We start from the raw sequence: 17,799 nt of genomic DNA, 5'->3' as shown, positions 1-17,799 counted from the left end.
ACATCCTCATTAGTGCCAGCGTCAGCTGCACATATATTCCTCTCATCCTCTTGCAATTCCACGGTGGCATCCTCAATTTCTATGTCCTCGGCAATACTGCTCATCCCCACAACTACAGATGGAAAAGAAACTGTGGAGGGCGGCTTCTCTGAAAGGTCAGGCTTACACATAACAATGCCACTCATGGACCCACTTAGACTCTCCTCAGGGATTTCTGACATTTGTGTTTCAAAAAACACAGTTTGTTCTACTGCCTTATTGCTTTTAAATTTTTTCCCACTTATATAGTCTGATTGAAAAGGTCTTTTATCATCATGAGAGGCACAAGATGCCTCACCGACAGTTGCAGAACCACCACTCAGAAATCTTTCCTTGCCGCTACGTGTGGTGAATGGTATGTTGCCAATTTTCTGTTTCTCTGCAATAATAGTAGTCTTTAGAGGTTTTTTTTTTGTCTTTACCCCTGTGAAATCTAAATTTTTTGATTTCAGGTTCCCTAAGTTTTTAAAGCCTCTACGCCCTATGTCACGGAGCTTGTATAATACACTCAGTGGGCTATGCCCTGTCACGGAGCTTGTATACACTCAGTGGGCTTATGCCCTGTCACAGAGCTTGTATAATACACTCAGTGGGCTTATGCCCTGTCACGGAGCTTGTATAATACTCAGTGGGCTTATGCCCTGTCACGGAGCTTGTATAATACACTCAGTGGGCTTATGCCCTGTCACGGAGCTTGTATACACACAGTGGGCTATGCCCTTTCACTGAGCTTGTATAATACACTCAGTGGGCTATGCCCTGTCACGGAGCTTGTATAATACTCAGTGGGCTTATGCCCTGTCACGGAGCTTGTATAATACACTCAGTGGGCTATGCCCTGTCACGGAGCTTGTATAATAGACACAGTGGGCTATGCCCTGTCACGGAGCTTGTATAATACTCAGTGGGCTAATGCCCTGTCACGGAGCTTGTATAATACATTCAGTGGGCTTATGCCCTGTCACGGAGCTTGTACAATAGACACAGTGGGCTATGCCCTGTCACGGAGCTTGTATAATACTCAGTGAGCTTATGCCCTGTCACGGAGCTTGTATAATACACTCAGTGGGCTTATGCCCTTTCACGGAGCTTGTATAATAGACACAGTGGGCTGTGCCCTGTCACGGAGCTTGTATAATACTCAGTGGGCTTATGCCCTGTCACGGAGCTTGTATAATACACTCAGTGGGCTTATGCCCTGTCACGGAGCTTGTACAATAGACACAGTGGGCTGTGCCCTGTCACGGAGCTTGTATAATACTCAGTGGGCTTATGCCCTGTCACGGAGCTTGTATAATACACTCAGTGGGCTATGCCCTGTCACGGAGCTTGTATACACTCAGTGGGCTTATGCCCTTTCAAAGAGTTTGTATAATACACTCAGTGGGCTTATGCCCTTTCACGGAGCTTGTATAATACACTCAGTGGGCTATGCCCTGTCACGGAGCTTGTATAATACACTCAGTGGGCTATGCCCTGTCACGGAGCTTGTATAATACAGTACACATACACACAGTGGGCTTATTATGCCCAGTCACGGAGCACACACAAAGGGCTTATGCCCAGTAAAGTCACAGAGGTTAAGCGGCAAGAACACTGCCTACTCTGTCTAATCTAACACAAGCACAGACAGTGCACTACCTAACTACGCGACACGCGAAATGGCGCCGACTGCCAGGCGCCGCGCTTTTTATAGAGGCCGAACGTCACCTGGCTCTCGCGAGGTCTCGCGAGAATCCGACGCCAGACAGGTGACGTTCGGCCTCGAGGTGGAATCCGAGTCAGGCGGGAACACCCGAACTTGCGTTCGGGTGGACTCGGATTCCACCTGTTCGGAGCGGTTCGGATTCCTCAGAATCCGAACCGCTCATCACTAGTTAGAAGGCAGTAGTGGGCGTCACTATGCTGGCTGAGTGGTGGCAGACATCAGTATATTTTTGCAGATGCATTGTGTGCAATTACACAGCTGTGATCGCAGTTGTGATCCGATCTAAATCAGGCCCAAAGTGTCCAATTTGCAGCATAATGTATTTCTGTACCAAAGTGCACTATGGACCTGATTTAGGGGTTCAGGCAATGCCTGTCACTGCTGTGATCCCGTATGCAGAGAACATCTGAAAATATGCTAAAGACTCAGCATCTTGTGCTCAGAGACGCCCACTTTCGGCATCCCACGTTCGTCACTTACATACAAAAGAGGAAACATCGGTCGTACATCGAACCTCTGAGCAACCATATGCTGTCTCAGAATGTCTACCTCAAGTAAGGCGCAGGGGCCTCTCCACCTGCGTACAAATTCGCGGAGGCTCACTAGGGAACACCCAGAAATCTGCCCTGTCATGCCTGCGTTTTTATAGCCCTCAAACGCTATCTGTCACTCACTTTGCGAATAAATCCACAAAGCATCTGTCATCTCCAACCCATTGCCAAAAGTGTGTGCAGTGTGACTTTGGTGCACACCCAGTAGCCACTGCATTTGACATCGACACTACGTCCACCTGTGAATTAGGCCCTATATTTAACTTGAGCATACAGTATCTTAGACTTACAACCCTTGTGGTGTATTTAGGAAAGGTTACTGATGCGAGCGGAAGTGAGCGTCCTCATGTTAGGCTGAGATCACATTGCGAATGCAGACATTTGCATATAACTGCTGATATTAGCAACTGCATTGCGTGCGTATAAGCACAATTGCGATCCGTGCTGAATCAGGCCCTGTATGTGATGTGTGACAGACTACTAGCCAAATCCAAAATTACACATTTAATAAATGTTCTCATTCAGAGATGTACGCAAACCCGATGCTTTAACTACAGTACATCTCTGACGGTGTGAGATCTGCGAGATTGCACGCAGTGCCCCCAAGCTGCAGCATGAGTGACATGATGCAGCCGTTTGGGAGTGTGTACTTAGTGGGGGGAGGGGGTTCAGTCCCGTTTTTGAGGTGTGCCGAGACCAATGTCTGCATTTTCCAATGCAGCTTCACTTTTCCTGGCAGTGTAAAAACACTGCCCATCCCGAATAACCCGAGGGTAACTCAGATGACCGATGTTCACGCAGAGTGATCTGATGCTACATCTATGGACACAGCCCTTGGATCTGAGATGCTGGCAGTAGGCATCTTTTTACCCCAGACGCCTCTTGCGGCATTAGCATATTATTGCACAGCTGCTGCAAACAAAGGGTCTGATTCAGCAAGGAACGCACGCTAGCAGACGCACGCACCCAGCCGCTGCGAGAATATGCTAATCAATGCATACACACGGAGACCGCAGCACAAGATGCAGATGCCCAGCCCCATATTAAGCCGCCCATCTCAGTTTACCCACAGCCTGATCAGTACGCAAGATAACATAAATATCGGTAACATCGAGAACCATCAGACCAATATGCACAATAGTGGTTCACCTGACCTGCCACAGGATTTTGGCCAATTCCTGTGTACAGCTTATGGTATGGCTGCGTATGCCACTGCACTGCCTTAATTATGCACTCCCCTATAATGGCGTCCCAGCACACAGGCACGTCATCGCTCGCCAGACCACGCTCCATCACCACCAACAAACAGCGATCGCAGCTGTGTAATCGCACGCAATGCATCTGCGAAAATATGCTAATGTCTGCCACCACTCAGCCAGCATAGAGACGCCCACTACTGCCTTCTAACATCTGTAATACCTCAAAGTCCTGCATATACATCGGTAACATCGGCCCCTCATGCACAATTACAGCAGCTCTGACCTGTCTCCAACCCATTGCCAAAGTGTGTGCAGTGTGACTTTGGTGCTCACCCAGTAGCCACTGCATTTGACATCGACACTGCATCCACCTGTGAATTAGGCCCTTTATTTAACTTGAGCGTACAGTATCTTAGACTTACAACCCTTGTGGTGTATATAGGAAAGGTTCCTGGACTGCACACCCTAGTAAGAAAAGTGCAGTGTAAAAGGGATAGTTAAGAGCAGCCACAGCTGCATATAAAGAATAAAAATTAAAAAGTGAAGTACAAGTGTTATATGCGGTGCCCTGAAACAGGTCAACCAAAGTAATCCACGGGGACCCACGCCCCAAAAATGAACCAAAGTTGCACTACAGTATATAACTTTTAGGACTTACCTAGAATTGTGCCTAATACCAGTGTGTATATACATTACCAGACTCCATGCTTTTAAACCAATAAGGAAGGGGTGCTAATCCAGACTGAGGACGTCTCCTTTCCCTCAGGTGTGCAATAAAGCACATTAAATGGAGTATATAGGAAAGGTTCCTGGACTGCACACCCTGAATATATATATATATATATATATATATATATATAAAACGGGAGGTGCTACCTGATGAGACTAATTTGCAGGCACAGAAACAGACAAATCTCAGATGCACAACTCCAAATTACTGATAATATATAAATGCAATAAAATTTTGCAATCAATAGAGGTTTTTAGCATAATCATGGCCAAAGTTATGGGCCTACCCACCATATCCACGTAACCTCTTTAGGGTAGGTCCCTAACATACTAGGGTTCAAATCCAGAGCTCAAGACACCCCCAAACTAGCCCAGCTAAGCCACCCCAGGGCACCGCCCTAATGAGAAAAGTGAAGTGGTGTGTCCGGGGTATTCATTTGTTACTTGTGTTTGGTGAGTGTGCAAGTTACCCATACCACTTAGAAATGTGGTTATAACTTTGACATACATGAATTCTTTGGGTTGTGTACAGTATGTTTGCACATTACATAAATATGGTGACATCTATACTTTAGATTAGTGTTTCCCAAACTCATTCCTCAGGGAGCACTAACAGTGCATGTTTTCCAGGCAGTGATGTGCAGCGAGGTAAATGACTGGAGAAGCACACATGGAGATGGGTCTGAGTGCTGGGAGCCTGTATCACCCTCTACTCTCTATAACTCTCCCCTCACTACATAAAGCTTCAGTGTCCATTGATTCTCCTACCTGCATTACTGTCACTTCTTTTGCTGCTGCTGACTGAGCTCCATCTCTAAACACTGCAGTGCACTTCCTGGTCACATGACACATCCAAGGTGTCCATCAGTGCTCAAGACATGCACCCCCCCCACACTCAGAGGCATGCCTCTTTTAGCTCTCTTTCTGTGCAGCTTAGTGCCCATGGTATGGCCCTGACTCCGGCTCTGCAAGAAGTGTCTGACTATACAGAAATGAGGCTGAGCAGTTGCTACCTCATCTTTCGTCTCCCTGCAGTCCCAGGGAGCTCCACAAAGCTGGTGAGTGTTAACTATAAAAATGATTACAATAAACAAAGAAGATGTTTATAAGTTATAAATATCTTCTTTGTATTATTCTAATCATTTTAATATCAAATCTCAGGAGTATGAAAGGGGAGGCTCTGCCACCCCTGCCTACCCTGAGTGCACATCCCTGTTTCCAGTTTTCTTTACAGAATTACAAGTGAAATAAATAGCTCCACCTGTGAATCTTTTAAAATGTGTCAACCAATAATGAATATACCTAGGCGCCAACTAGGAAAAATGGAAACCATGCACTGTTAAGGGGCACATCCACTAGCAGACTGTGAAACGACTACACGATTATGACATTGTAATCGTGTAGTCGTTTCACAGTCTGTGCTGTGCCTACACTGAATGATCAGTCATTCAGTGTAGGCACCCTCCCTCATCCCCGAACATGGTCAATCTGTTGTTATTGGTGATAACTATCATATTGATGATAGATGTCAAAAACAACCAGCGGGAGCACGTATTGGTGGTTGTTTTTGACATTAAGCTGCCCAATTAACAAGCTATTGAACGATAACGATGTTGTTACTCTGTTTAATCAGGTAGTCGATGTGCGCCTTTAGTGCTCCCTGAGGAATGATTTTGGGAAACCCTAGATCAGGGGTTCCCAACCATGGTCCTCAAGGCACACTAACAGTCCAGGTTTTGAGGATAGCCATACTGGAGCACAGGTGACTTAATTAGTACCTCGGTTATTTTGATTTAACCATCTGTGCTCAAGCCTGGATATCACTAAAACCAGGACTGTTAATGTGCCTTGAGGATCGAGATTGGGATTCACTGCCCTAGATAAACTTTCTATCGTCAGATGATAGATGTGACCCATAAACTTAAACTAAACAACTCTAAAAAAAACACAGGAGACCAAGTTATGCCATTTAAATTAATTGGTCAGCTTTATTTAGTTACAAGGTAGGTATGGTGGCAGGAAAAAGAACGGCAAATAACCAGCGTCCACTTGTCTTAGGCCAAAAGAATATCACAACTTGTGAGGGCCAACTATCCCAGACAAGGGTAGGTGTGATCTTAAAACTTGCAAGGGCCAACTATCCCTTTCAGAGCAAGTGATGCGGCCCCAACACCCATGCCAATGCACCATTCATCCTGCTCGGTCGAGAGGTGCCGCTGACCCCAATAGGGTGAAATCAGCCTATCAGTGCATTGAAGGAGTGCGCACCGCTATTACTGCCGCAAGATGGACGCTTCAATATTGCCGGTCTTTCCCTGCTTATGAAATAAAGCCGACACAAGACACAATAGGGGAGGGAGGGTGGGAGATCAAATTCAAAGAGGCAGATTTTACCACAGCAGATTCTCTACACCCTCTCACTTAATACGCCCCTTAACCTATCGCCCTATCATATTTGCCTACCTTCTGTCAACAAACAAACATCTTTAACTTTAGTAACCCCCTCTATCCCTGACTAGAAGTTTATGTGCCGTCGGTTCTAGTCCTAACCTCTGTTATATTAAACTTTCTATTATCAGATGATAGATGTGACCCATAAACTTAAACTAAACTTAACTAAAATAAACACAGGAGACCAAGTTATGCCGTTTAAATTAATTGGTCAGCTTTATTTAGTTACAAGGTAGGTATGGTGGCAGAAATAAGAACGGCAAATAACCAGCGTCCACTTGTCTTAGGCCAAAAGTATATCAAAACTTGTGAGGGCCAACTATCCCAGACAAGGGTAGGTGTGATCTTAAAACTTGCAAGGGCCAACTATCGCTTTCAGAGCAAGTGATGCGGCCCCAACACCCATGCCAATACACCATTCATCCTGCTCGGTCGAGAGGTGCCGCTGACCCCAATAGGGTGAAATCAGCCTATCAATGCATTGAAGGGGTGCGCACCGCTATTACTGCCGCAAGATGGACGCTTCGATATTGCCGGTCTTTCCCGCCACAGCGGTTCTCAGGAGAGTAGCAGCCCGCCACCATACTAACTAACTAAACCCCTTAATACTGCAAATATGTCCTCTAGAAACAAAAAATTACCCTCCTCAGTGAGATGTACTCCATCCCTACGAAAAAGGTGGGCATCCTGGATCCGAATTAAAGGATGATGCACCACTAACCCTCCCAACTCCTGGCCACCCAGTTGTTCACTTTCCTCCTGGACCTGTCCAAAGCCACACTATCATAACAATAGCGCCAGGAAAGCCTGGCGATGATAGAGGACCATACCAAAAGGCTGTTAGGCAATAGCTGAACCACCTCCCTCAAGTCACGAACAATCGCATGGCGCAGCTCTAAAGAAGTTTGCTGACCCAAATCATTGCCCCAGAGATGAATAATTAACACTAAGGGGTCTCCGAACTCAGCCACTGACCTGTGCAAGCTGCGCAACAAAGCTTCCCACAGCACGCCCCTCTGTCCCAAACACCTAACACTTTCCCAACGCAGGAACACGGAGGCATCCTCTGTAAAGCGCGACTGCCCAGCCCAAAAAAGAGTGACCAATAAACCAAATGGGCCTAGTGTCCTGGAAACCTGCAAATATACAGAAATATAATAGATGAGTATATATGCAACATGTAAATCATAAAGGAGGATTGGGAGGGTGGGAGCTTTGAAGGAAGACTTGACCCGAGGTGAAAACCTACTAAAAACCTGCTGGATCTTTTCTATGCTTCTTTTATTCATTATTAATTTTATGTTAAGCTGATTTATCAGTGTCCAAAGCAGGGCAAAAAACAGGGCAAAATCTCTCGGGACCCCCACCGAAAAGACAGCAAGTTGGCCAAGGCACTCAAGTCAAAACGAATAAAGTATAGCAATTTATGATTCCACACGAACATATCTTCTGTAGGCATTGGATTTCCATCTACCGAGAGCCTGGATCTCCTGTGAAGAAAGACCCAATGAGGCCGCAAAATTTGCGGCACCAATTCTAAAAGAATGGGTGCCGTAATCCGAAGGGAAAAGCCTGAGGTGCCGTATGCAGCGATGGAAGATCGATCTAAATTGGAATATAGTCAGAGGAGATCCTTCCTCATGCATAAGCCAAGCCCCCAGCAGCATTGGCTGGCAAAGATTATATTGGAAGGCCAAGTGAACCGGACAAATCCCGTCATCAGGACAGGACTTCAGGGACACCCAGTGACCCCTACCCATCTGATCGGTCTTAGAACGCCATATGCTGCACAACATCGTATCGCGCAGCAGAATGTGGGTACGAAACAGAGGGGGTTGAGCATGGCGCGAAGACGCTACCAGCTCGCTGATGCGAAATGCCCTGTGAAAGGCCATTGCAAAAGCGAGGCGGAATAAAAGAACCTCGAATTGCGAGGAACAAATGCCCATCAAGCTTTCACTTAGCCGAGCTAACAAATCAGGACCAATAGGACGACGCTGGTCATCCGCGGTAGGCATGGTGCGAGACCAACCCCTAAGGGCCCTTTGTATTAAAAAACCCTTAGAGATGTCTCTTTGCCCCACTAGGCACAGGAAAAATTAAATCCCAGCAAGTCTTTGGGCAACATAAGCCCGCGACCTGTCGGAATCAAACAAGAACCAAACAAAAGCAACCATATTAGCATAACGAGATCTACCTGATGAACTCCGTCCTTGCAAAAAATTCTCCCACTGTTGCCAAGATGTCTGGTAGGCAGTCAACATTCGTGGGGCCACAGACCGACATGCGAGATCTTCCATTCTGGTCTTATGATCTGCCAACAATGAAATGGACAAGAATCACCTTTCAATGCTGCGTACGGTGCTAATTCGCGGAACCTCTGCCAATCCTGCCTGGAGAGCGCATCTGCAATGGGATTGTCAGTACCCGGCACATGATGAGCTGTAAACAATATGTTAAATTGCAAAGCGCGCAGGACCAGCCAAGCAAGGAGACGCAGCACTGGTAGCGATGACGATCTTTGGTTATTGATCGCATGTACTACACCCAGGTTATCGCACCAAAACACGATGGAATGGTCACGCAACCGCTGACACCATAGCTCTAATGCCACCACTATGGGAAATAGCTCCAGCAGGAACAAGTTGTTGGTCAGTCCTGCCTGCACACATTCCGCCGGCCAAACCGAAAAACACCAATCACCCCCCAGAAAAGATCCGAAACCTGATGATCCTGCAGCATCCATGAAGAGCTGCAGGCAAGTATTAGGCTGAGGATCCACAGGCCAGACGCGCACTCCATTAAAATCATCCAAAAAGGTCTCCCAAACCGCCAGGTCCAGTTTTAATTCAGCCGACAGCCGCAGAAAATGGTGCGGTTGACGTAGTCCTACCAAGGCCCTCTGTAGCTTCCGACAAAAAAATCTTCCCCATCGGGATAACGCGACATGTGAAGTTAAACAGCCCGAGCAGGGATTGACCTTGACGAAGTGTTACCTTCCCCCCTGCCAACGCTAGGAGGATAGCATCCTGCAATCGACGAACCTTGTCCGGCGGCAGCCGACAAAGACCCTCCACAGTATCAATTTCAATACCCAAGAAAACCAGCTTAGTAACGGGGCCCTCAGTCTTGTCGTGCGCAATAGGTACCCCAAATTCCGAGAAGAGTGCTTGCAATGAAAAAAGGAGGCGATTGCAGCAATCCGAACCGGCTGGACCCACGCAGAAGTTGTCCAAGTAATGCGCTATGCTCGTCTCCCCAGACCCCACTGCGACACACCAATGGAGAAAGGAACTGAAATGCTCGAAGAACGCGCAGGAAACCGAACATCCCATCAGAAGACATTTGTCCAGGTAATAGCCATCCGGCAACCGAAACCCCAAGAAACTAAATTATTCTGGATGCAGGGGCAACAATCTGAAGGCAGACTCAATGTTCACTTTTGCCATGACAGAACCCGGGCCTGCTGCGCGAACTAACGCTAACGGCGAGTCGAATGACTGATACTGCATGCAGCAGACCTCAACATCTATGGCGTCGTTAACTGATTGACCTGACGGATGTGACAGGTGCTGAATTAAACGGTAACTCCCGGGGGCCTTCTTGGGGACAACACCCACAGGTGAGAGGACAAGATCAGGTATCGGAGGTTGCAGGAAAGGCCCAATCATGCGACCTAGCCCAACCTCCTTCATAACCTTGTCCTTAAGCATGTGAGGCAAATCGTACGCCGAGCGTAAATTCCTAGGGGACCCGGAACCCACAGACCGCATTATTGGAAGTGCAGACCCCTCTGCAAAACCCTTACTCAAAAAAGTGGGGTCGACTCGCGCAGGATACCAGTCCAACCATTTTGCCATGGCATCCAGACGGATGGGAGTTGCTGCTTTACTTAAAATTCCAACCCCCTGCCCGTTTGACAGCGGGTGTTGTGGTGGCAGCCTGAGCCCCTCCTGGGCTACGTGAGCAGTCCTTACTGGGGTGTGTTGCCCTGCAGTGGAGGCACTGGTGTCGAAAGCAACACCTGTTTCCCAGGGTACAATTCCCGTTATTGTACGCGTAACACTTACGCTTGTTCTCCCTCCACTGGTTGCCCTTGGTGCCGAGGGGGACAAGGGTTGAACTGGCTGCCCAGGGAACTGATCAGACAGGACGCGTGTAGGCTGCGTCACTTCCATCCACACCTCAACATCTTTACAACCTAAGTCCATGACCTTGACCCGATCTTGTTTGCGAAGAAACTCCTCATCATATTGATGCCACGCCGTACCCTGTGAGGACTTGAATGCTGTGTATCAGGTGCAAGTACCGAATCACGTTAAGGTACTCGGAAGGCCTGGTTTTAAGATAGCAAGCCGAAAACACGCAAAACCCAGATAACCAATTAGTGTAGGACTTATAGGCCTCCAGCCCAATACCCCCTTTTGCCTTTACGGTCGCAAGTGCTTTTTTCGCTGTAGCTGTAAGGGTGACTACGTAGCGCCCTTTTTTGATTCGCTGCTTAACCCTGGTACGCATACCTCGAGTGACTGCTGTATTAGCGCAGTGTACCACATCATCAGGACCTGCTCCTCGATCTACACTGGTACTACTCCCTGAGGACCGTTCGCTAGAATGTCTTCGACGACGTGAGCGACATCTACGAGACCTCCATGCCCTTTTACGCCTAGCCTTATGCGAACTATCGCTTGAAGAGGAGGAGGAAATGGAAGTAGACCCGCAGTCAGATGAACTGGCACACTCACCAGAATGATCAACAACGGCATTGGTGACTCCAGTACCTGCGCCAGCTGTGATGTCAGCCGTCACGCTTCTGGTCGGGGCTGCGACCACTGGTACCTCTTCCAGACTGTCGTCTGTAAAAGAAGAGACTGAGGCAGCATTGTGTGCACTGTACATATTCGCAGCCAGATTGAGCTGAGGAAGGGAGACCGCAGAGGGAGCGAAAGAAACTGAGGGAGCTGCGGGCATAGGAGAGAGGGAGAGGCCACAAATTCTGCCTAACTGCTGCACTAGAGGGCCAAGCTGCATCTGCACGGCGGACGCAGCCGACGCAGAAGGGCCTCCAGTGTCAGCAGCGTTTCCGGGCTGCTGGGTCAAAAGCGTTATCAGTGCACCCACCACAGACACCAGCAGCCCGGCAATGGCACCAGCGTCCAACAAAGGAGCGCTTCCAGGTGCCACAGACCCTGAAGGCATAGCAACTGCCTGTGCAGCTGCTACCCCCCTAGGCCTGGAGGAGCTGGCTGCCACAGACATGGGGGATCCCATGTCTGAATCAGTATCATCAGTAAGAACAGGGGGCAGCACAAGAGGGGGAGGAGCAACCTGCCTGTCACTTTGCAGGCACTGGCTCTGCCCCCTTCGTCTCCGCCCCTCGTCTGGTTCTTTACTGGCCTGCGTGCAAGCCGGCGCCACGACAGGCGTCTGGCCTGCACGCTTATGTGGCCGTTTACGCCGCACTTCCCCCCGGACATCAGCCGACCCGAGCTTGGCGGCGACCGGGGGACAAGGAACGGGCAGCATGACTCTCTTTGTGTGCCCACGAGAACGGCTGGAGCGCACGCCCGCGACTCCCGCAGGCACTATAGTGTGCCCGGCCGCTCATGATCCCCGCCTGCCCCGGTCCCTAGTCGCGCTAGTACTGGCGACCACCAGGGGACAAGGGGCAAGCGGAGGCAATTCTGCTGTGCGCTCGCGGAACCGCCGCGGCCACGCGCCCACGACCGCAGCGCTCGGCGCGGGTAAGGGGACCACGCCTGACCCTCCCGACTGCCGGGAGAGCAGGCAATGCTGCAAAGGGGGGCCCACGTATGGCGCGCCAGTCCCGGTACCGTCTGACAGATGGGCGGGTACCGAGCGTGCATCATGGGGGTGGATCATTGAGAGATAGATGCCTAATATAGAGAAGGGAAAGAGATATATAGAGAAGGAAAAGAGAGTAGAAAGATATAAGGTATAGAGAGTAGGTATAGAGGAGAGGGATATAAAGAATGTAAAGAGGAAGAATAAAGCAAAAGAACAATCAGAACACAATCACAGAACAGATCTGCCAAGAAAACTGTACTTCCCTTGCTGCAGATCAAATTCAAAGAGGCAGATTTTATCACAGCAGATTCTCTACACCCTCTCACTTAACACGCCCCTTAACCTATCGCCCTATCATATTTGCCTACCTTCTGTCAACAAATAAACAAACATCTTTAACTTTATTAACCCCCTCTATCCCTGACTAGAAGTTTATGTGCCGTCGGTTCTAGTCCTAACCTCTGTTATATTTATGAATAGCACAAATTTTAACACTCAAGGTACTCAGCTAAAAATATACACTCTCATTCAAAATTTTGTGCTAATATTTTTACGCATTTTTGCGGTCAATTCTAAATTATGTCCTAATTCTTCAATACAGTACAGTACAGGTTTAAAGGATATCAATGGCTGAGCACAGATGTTATATCAAAATGAATGAGGCACTTAATAACTCACCTGTGTTCAAGCATGGATATCCTTAAAACCTGGACTGTTAGGGTGCCTAGAGCACAAAGTTTGGGATCCACTGGTCTAATGTTTTATCTGATATAGATTTGAACTGGGTGCATTTACTTATATTCTGTAACCAAAAGAGAAATATTGTTATGAATTGGTTATAGTCATTCTGAGAATGTAATATTTATTTTCCTATGCATTGTCTGTAATGTATACTGACATGTCAATTTGTTACGCCAGCGATTTCCATGTAATTGAATACTTAAGCAGTGGCACATTCATTGCAGCTGACAATGCTATCTAGGTAGCATGGTAGGGATGGCCAATGTTTTTGCCATCAGTGGCGGAAATCTGATGGTTCTCAGCCATCGATGGCAAAGAGCTCCACAATGGTTTTTGTTTTTTTTCTCCCTGGTGCTGGGACACAGAGCTTATCTCTGCCCCCTGATGCAACCTATGAACCCCTATCCCCAACTCTGATTGGTCTGCTGTCTGGTCAGAAAGAGAGCAGGGATGACTATCGGTGGCCAAAACCATCAATGGTTCCCTGTTGGTGGTTTCATATCATTGATATTAACCACCAATAGCACCATCAATGGTTAACCCACTGATGACCATCCCTATAGCACGGCAGTCTAGGATCCATCTGACTAGACTATATACTTCCTGTCAGGGGAGGAACCAGAGATGGCTGTGAGGTGTCACTTTAAGAATTAGCACTGCAGTCGCATGAGATTGGGACAGAGGAGCTGCTGCTGTACTGGACTACTGATCCCACAATCCTTAGGGATAATGCACAGGCTGACATGCACACAGGCTAACTCCTGTGTCCCCTGCTCCGCTTCCTACACATCAAGAAGAGGAGCCATAAGGAATTGCAGCCACCTCCATCCAGTTCACATAGAATAACATAAAGGTAAGAAGAAAAAAGCCATACAGCGCGCGCACACACACACACACACACACACACACACACACACACACACACACACACACAAGTTTTTGTGACCTTTTCAGGACCCATGACTGGTTTGTCCATCATGGGGACGCCTGCTTCCCATTGCCCAAACAGCTTGATCAGCAAACCGTGCCTGCTGGCGGGTATCTATATCATATCACCCGGTGCGCATGTGCCGTATAGCTTGGTGACAGAAACCGGACACCATTATGCCTCACCGGGACCTAGTCAGTTTTTCCTAACCTTGTGGGTACTCCCTATGCCTCACTGGGACCTACTCAGGTATTCCTAACCATGTGGGTATGCCCTTTGCTATGACCACTAAATGGTTTCACCACAGTAAATAAAAAAGACGCCTTGGTTGGACCAACATAAATTTTATTCAGGCTGTACACTTTCGCTTGATAGCAGTTATTCGATCTTTTATGTAGTACTTGACCGACAGCCAGTTCCTAGCCTTCAGAGCCTGCTCCTCAGCGCCGAGGCAGGCGTTACAATCCTTTTTGCCGGGGACCTTGCAGGAGAGGATGAATCTCATCAGGTGTCTCTCAACAGCTGCTACTTCTTTTCTGCTCCACGGTTTCTTTTTAGAGCCCATGCAATCACCTATGCAAGACAGGGAAGAGATCAGTCAACCAAAAACTCACCGCCAGCCCACGCCACCCAATGAATTTAATGGACACACACCTTTAGTAGCCATGGGTGCATGCCTCTCCATCACTTTCGGTGCACTGGCATCTCCCTCCTCCATATGCACTGCTCCAGCTTCCACCTCTGGCTCATCATCAGACTCATCACTGGCTAGCGGGATTGGTTCTGGAAATACAAAGATAAACAGAGATCTCCGGTCACAGTATCCCCCTTAGACTGTCAGCCCATGGAACAACCAGTCGGGTGAGGGACCATGCTACTTACCGTTGGGATCAATGGAGATTTCTTCCAGGCTTTGACCCTTAAAGTCAGCCAATCGACCTTGCTGGAGTGCCACAAAGAGTTTGCTAATTTTTGCCAATTGCAGGGTACCTTCAGGGAGGCGGTAGTACTGGCGGTGCACCCGGATATCGTGCCCTAGGAAATCGGCTAGCTGATCCATCTCCGTGTCACTCATGTTCAGCACCCTCGAAAGGGTGGCCACATGTTTCCGAAGCCTGGTAGAGGAGAGAGCTTCTGGATGCTTGGCCCCACATGCCCGTGCATAGAGTCGAATGCAGTCGGATCCTCTGAGGTGTGACAAGGCGGAGGGTCTTGCAAACATATATACATTGTCAGGACTGACACCACACTCTACCCTTTTCTCTGTGAGGTGCTACAATGCCCTCTGCATGCAAGGGGACAGGAGACTTTCCTGCCTCTCTTACCAGGAATCTCAATGCATGTGAAGTGCTGACATAGCCTCTTTTCTGGCTCTGACAGGGCCAGCGCCACATCACCCTGTAAATCAGCTGTGTGCCGAGATGCAAAAGAGCAAAGCTTCATCTTTGAGATCTCACCTTCCCTACGTCGGTTGAATAGGATTAGCTGTGTGAGGGTTACCTTGGCCAGCAGCAACCACTTCTTTGTGGTCGGGTGAGTGGACAAATCCTCTAGGTATTCCCGCTGTCTGTCAGTGAGATAAAGGTGCAACTGTTTTACATCATCAGTGAAAGGTAGAAGGGGGGGGGTGTTCCATTTTTGCTCCTCTAGGGTTTTGAGGGCAGCAGCCGAGATCATCTCGCTCCACCTTGCCTTGTATAGTTTTTGGAAGCTCCGTGCACTCTCCACGGTCGTGGCATGGCCCTCCATAAGTGCCTGGCACTCAACCATGGTAGATATTTTTTGGAGGCTATGGCCCACTTTCAGGGCCAGTGAGGGAACCTTATAGGTATTCGTCAATTCAGCATAGCCGGCCAGGCTCCTTACGGCAGTTATGACCTGCAGGAAGTTTGCAGGGTGGATGAACTCTGCCATGCTCCTCAGAGGACTAACCATCCTGGCATGCAGTAACAGTCGCCCCACCTCTCTGAGCTTCTGCCGTATATAATCATGCTTACTGACATCCGAACCATGCCGGTTAAAAAGGTGGAGCCCAAACTGCATGATGCAAGGGTCACCCTTTATTACCTGTACCACATCATCGTGAATCATATCACACAGCACCTTCCAGAGGCCCTTCCCAACACCCGGTGGAATGGGAGTGGCGTAAGCACAGAGGGATTGCACTCTGGTCCTGCCTGGTTTGGTGTTGGCAGGACCTTTTTTCAGCGGGCACCTTTTCACATGACGCCAAAGGTGTTGCCTTGAGAAAAGGCCCTGGCAATATGCGCAATGCATGAAGTCTTGGGGAGCCACAGCTTCACCAGGCTGCTTGCATGGAAGTAGGACACCACAGCCCTCACGTAGAACCCCGGCATTATGGGCAAAGTTCCCCCGGTTGCAAATCAGGTTAAGCTGTAGCCGCCTTTCCCTTGAGCACTTTGGGTAGCTCAGTGCCCGGGCTGCCTCAGGCTCAATTTTTGCAATTTTTGAGAATGGCTTCTCGCACCATAGACAATAGTTCTTTTTTTTATACACCTTTGAGCCATCACATTTTTTGGTAAGTACCTGGACTGTCACAGCGTGTTTTTTTTTTGAGGAGCAGAAACCTGGGCCAGAAATTGGAGAATCTTTGATAGCAGAGTGACCCTCAGCCAGCATATGTGTCCCATGATGGGCCCGCTCATCCCCGCTGCTGTCTTCCAAACTGTCCGCCTCAGAGGAGTCAGGGAAATAGTCTTTGTCACTGCCGTCAGTGCTGCTGTCAGTGATGTCACCGGGTGCACCGCTTAGCTCCATATTTTCCACCTTTAAAATAAACCAGAAAAATAAGGGTCAGCCCTCCCGTGATAAAATATGCATGGTAAATGAAGCAAAAGGCCGACACCTACCGGCACAGCAAAAGCAGTCCAGCTGAAGAAACCTCACCACAGTGGCACGAAAACCTGAAGCTTCCTGGTTCTGTGTGTGACGCAGAAAAAACCCGAAGCTGCCTGGTTCTGTGTGTGACGCAGCGCGCCTTTTTGAAAGAACCAATCAGGCCTCGAGTCCCAGCATGTGCCCGCCTGTCAACCCTTAAGCCCATGGAGGGGAACACGGCGGCTCTCTCACCACCTTTGAAAAATATGATGACACCTAAACCTGGGTAGACTGAACCCCTCACAATAAAAAAAGATGCCGACAACTAAGCAGGGTAGACTGCCCCCCCTTCCAATGAAACAAAACAAAAAAAATATAAAAAATAAAAAAAATAAAAAAAATTTGCCGACACCTACCGCCGGGTAGACCTAACCCCTCCCAATAAAAAAAGATGCCGACACCTAAGCCCGTGTGGACTGCCCCCCCCTTCAAATAAAACAAACAAAAAACAAAAATTGCCGACACCTACCGCCGGGTAGACTAACCCCTCCCAATAAAAAAAAATGCAGACACCTAAGCCCGGGTGGACTGCCCCCCCCTTCCAATAAAACAAACAAACAAAAAAACAAAAATTGCCGACACCTACCGCCGGGTAGACTGAACCCCTCCCAATAAAAAAAAGATGCCGACACCTAATCCCGGGTGGACTGCCCCCCCTTCCAATAAAACAAACAAACAAAAAAATTGCCGACACCTACCGCCGGGTAGACTGAACCCCTCCCATTAAAACAGTTTTTAATAAAATAA

The sequence above is a fragment of the Taudactylus pleione genome, unplaced genomic scaffold (assembly GCF_031769625.1).
Source record: "Taudactylus pleione unplaced genomic scaffold, aTauple2 ptg000117l, whole genome shotgun sequence".
NCBI classification, from domain to species: Eukaryota; Metazoa; Chordata; class Amphibia; order Anura; family Myobatrachidae; genus Taudactylus; species Taudactylus pleione.
This window is presented reverse-complemented; position numbering follows the sequence as displayed.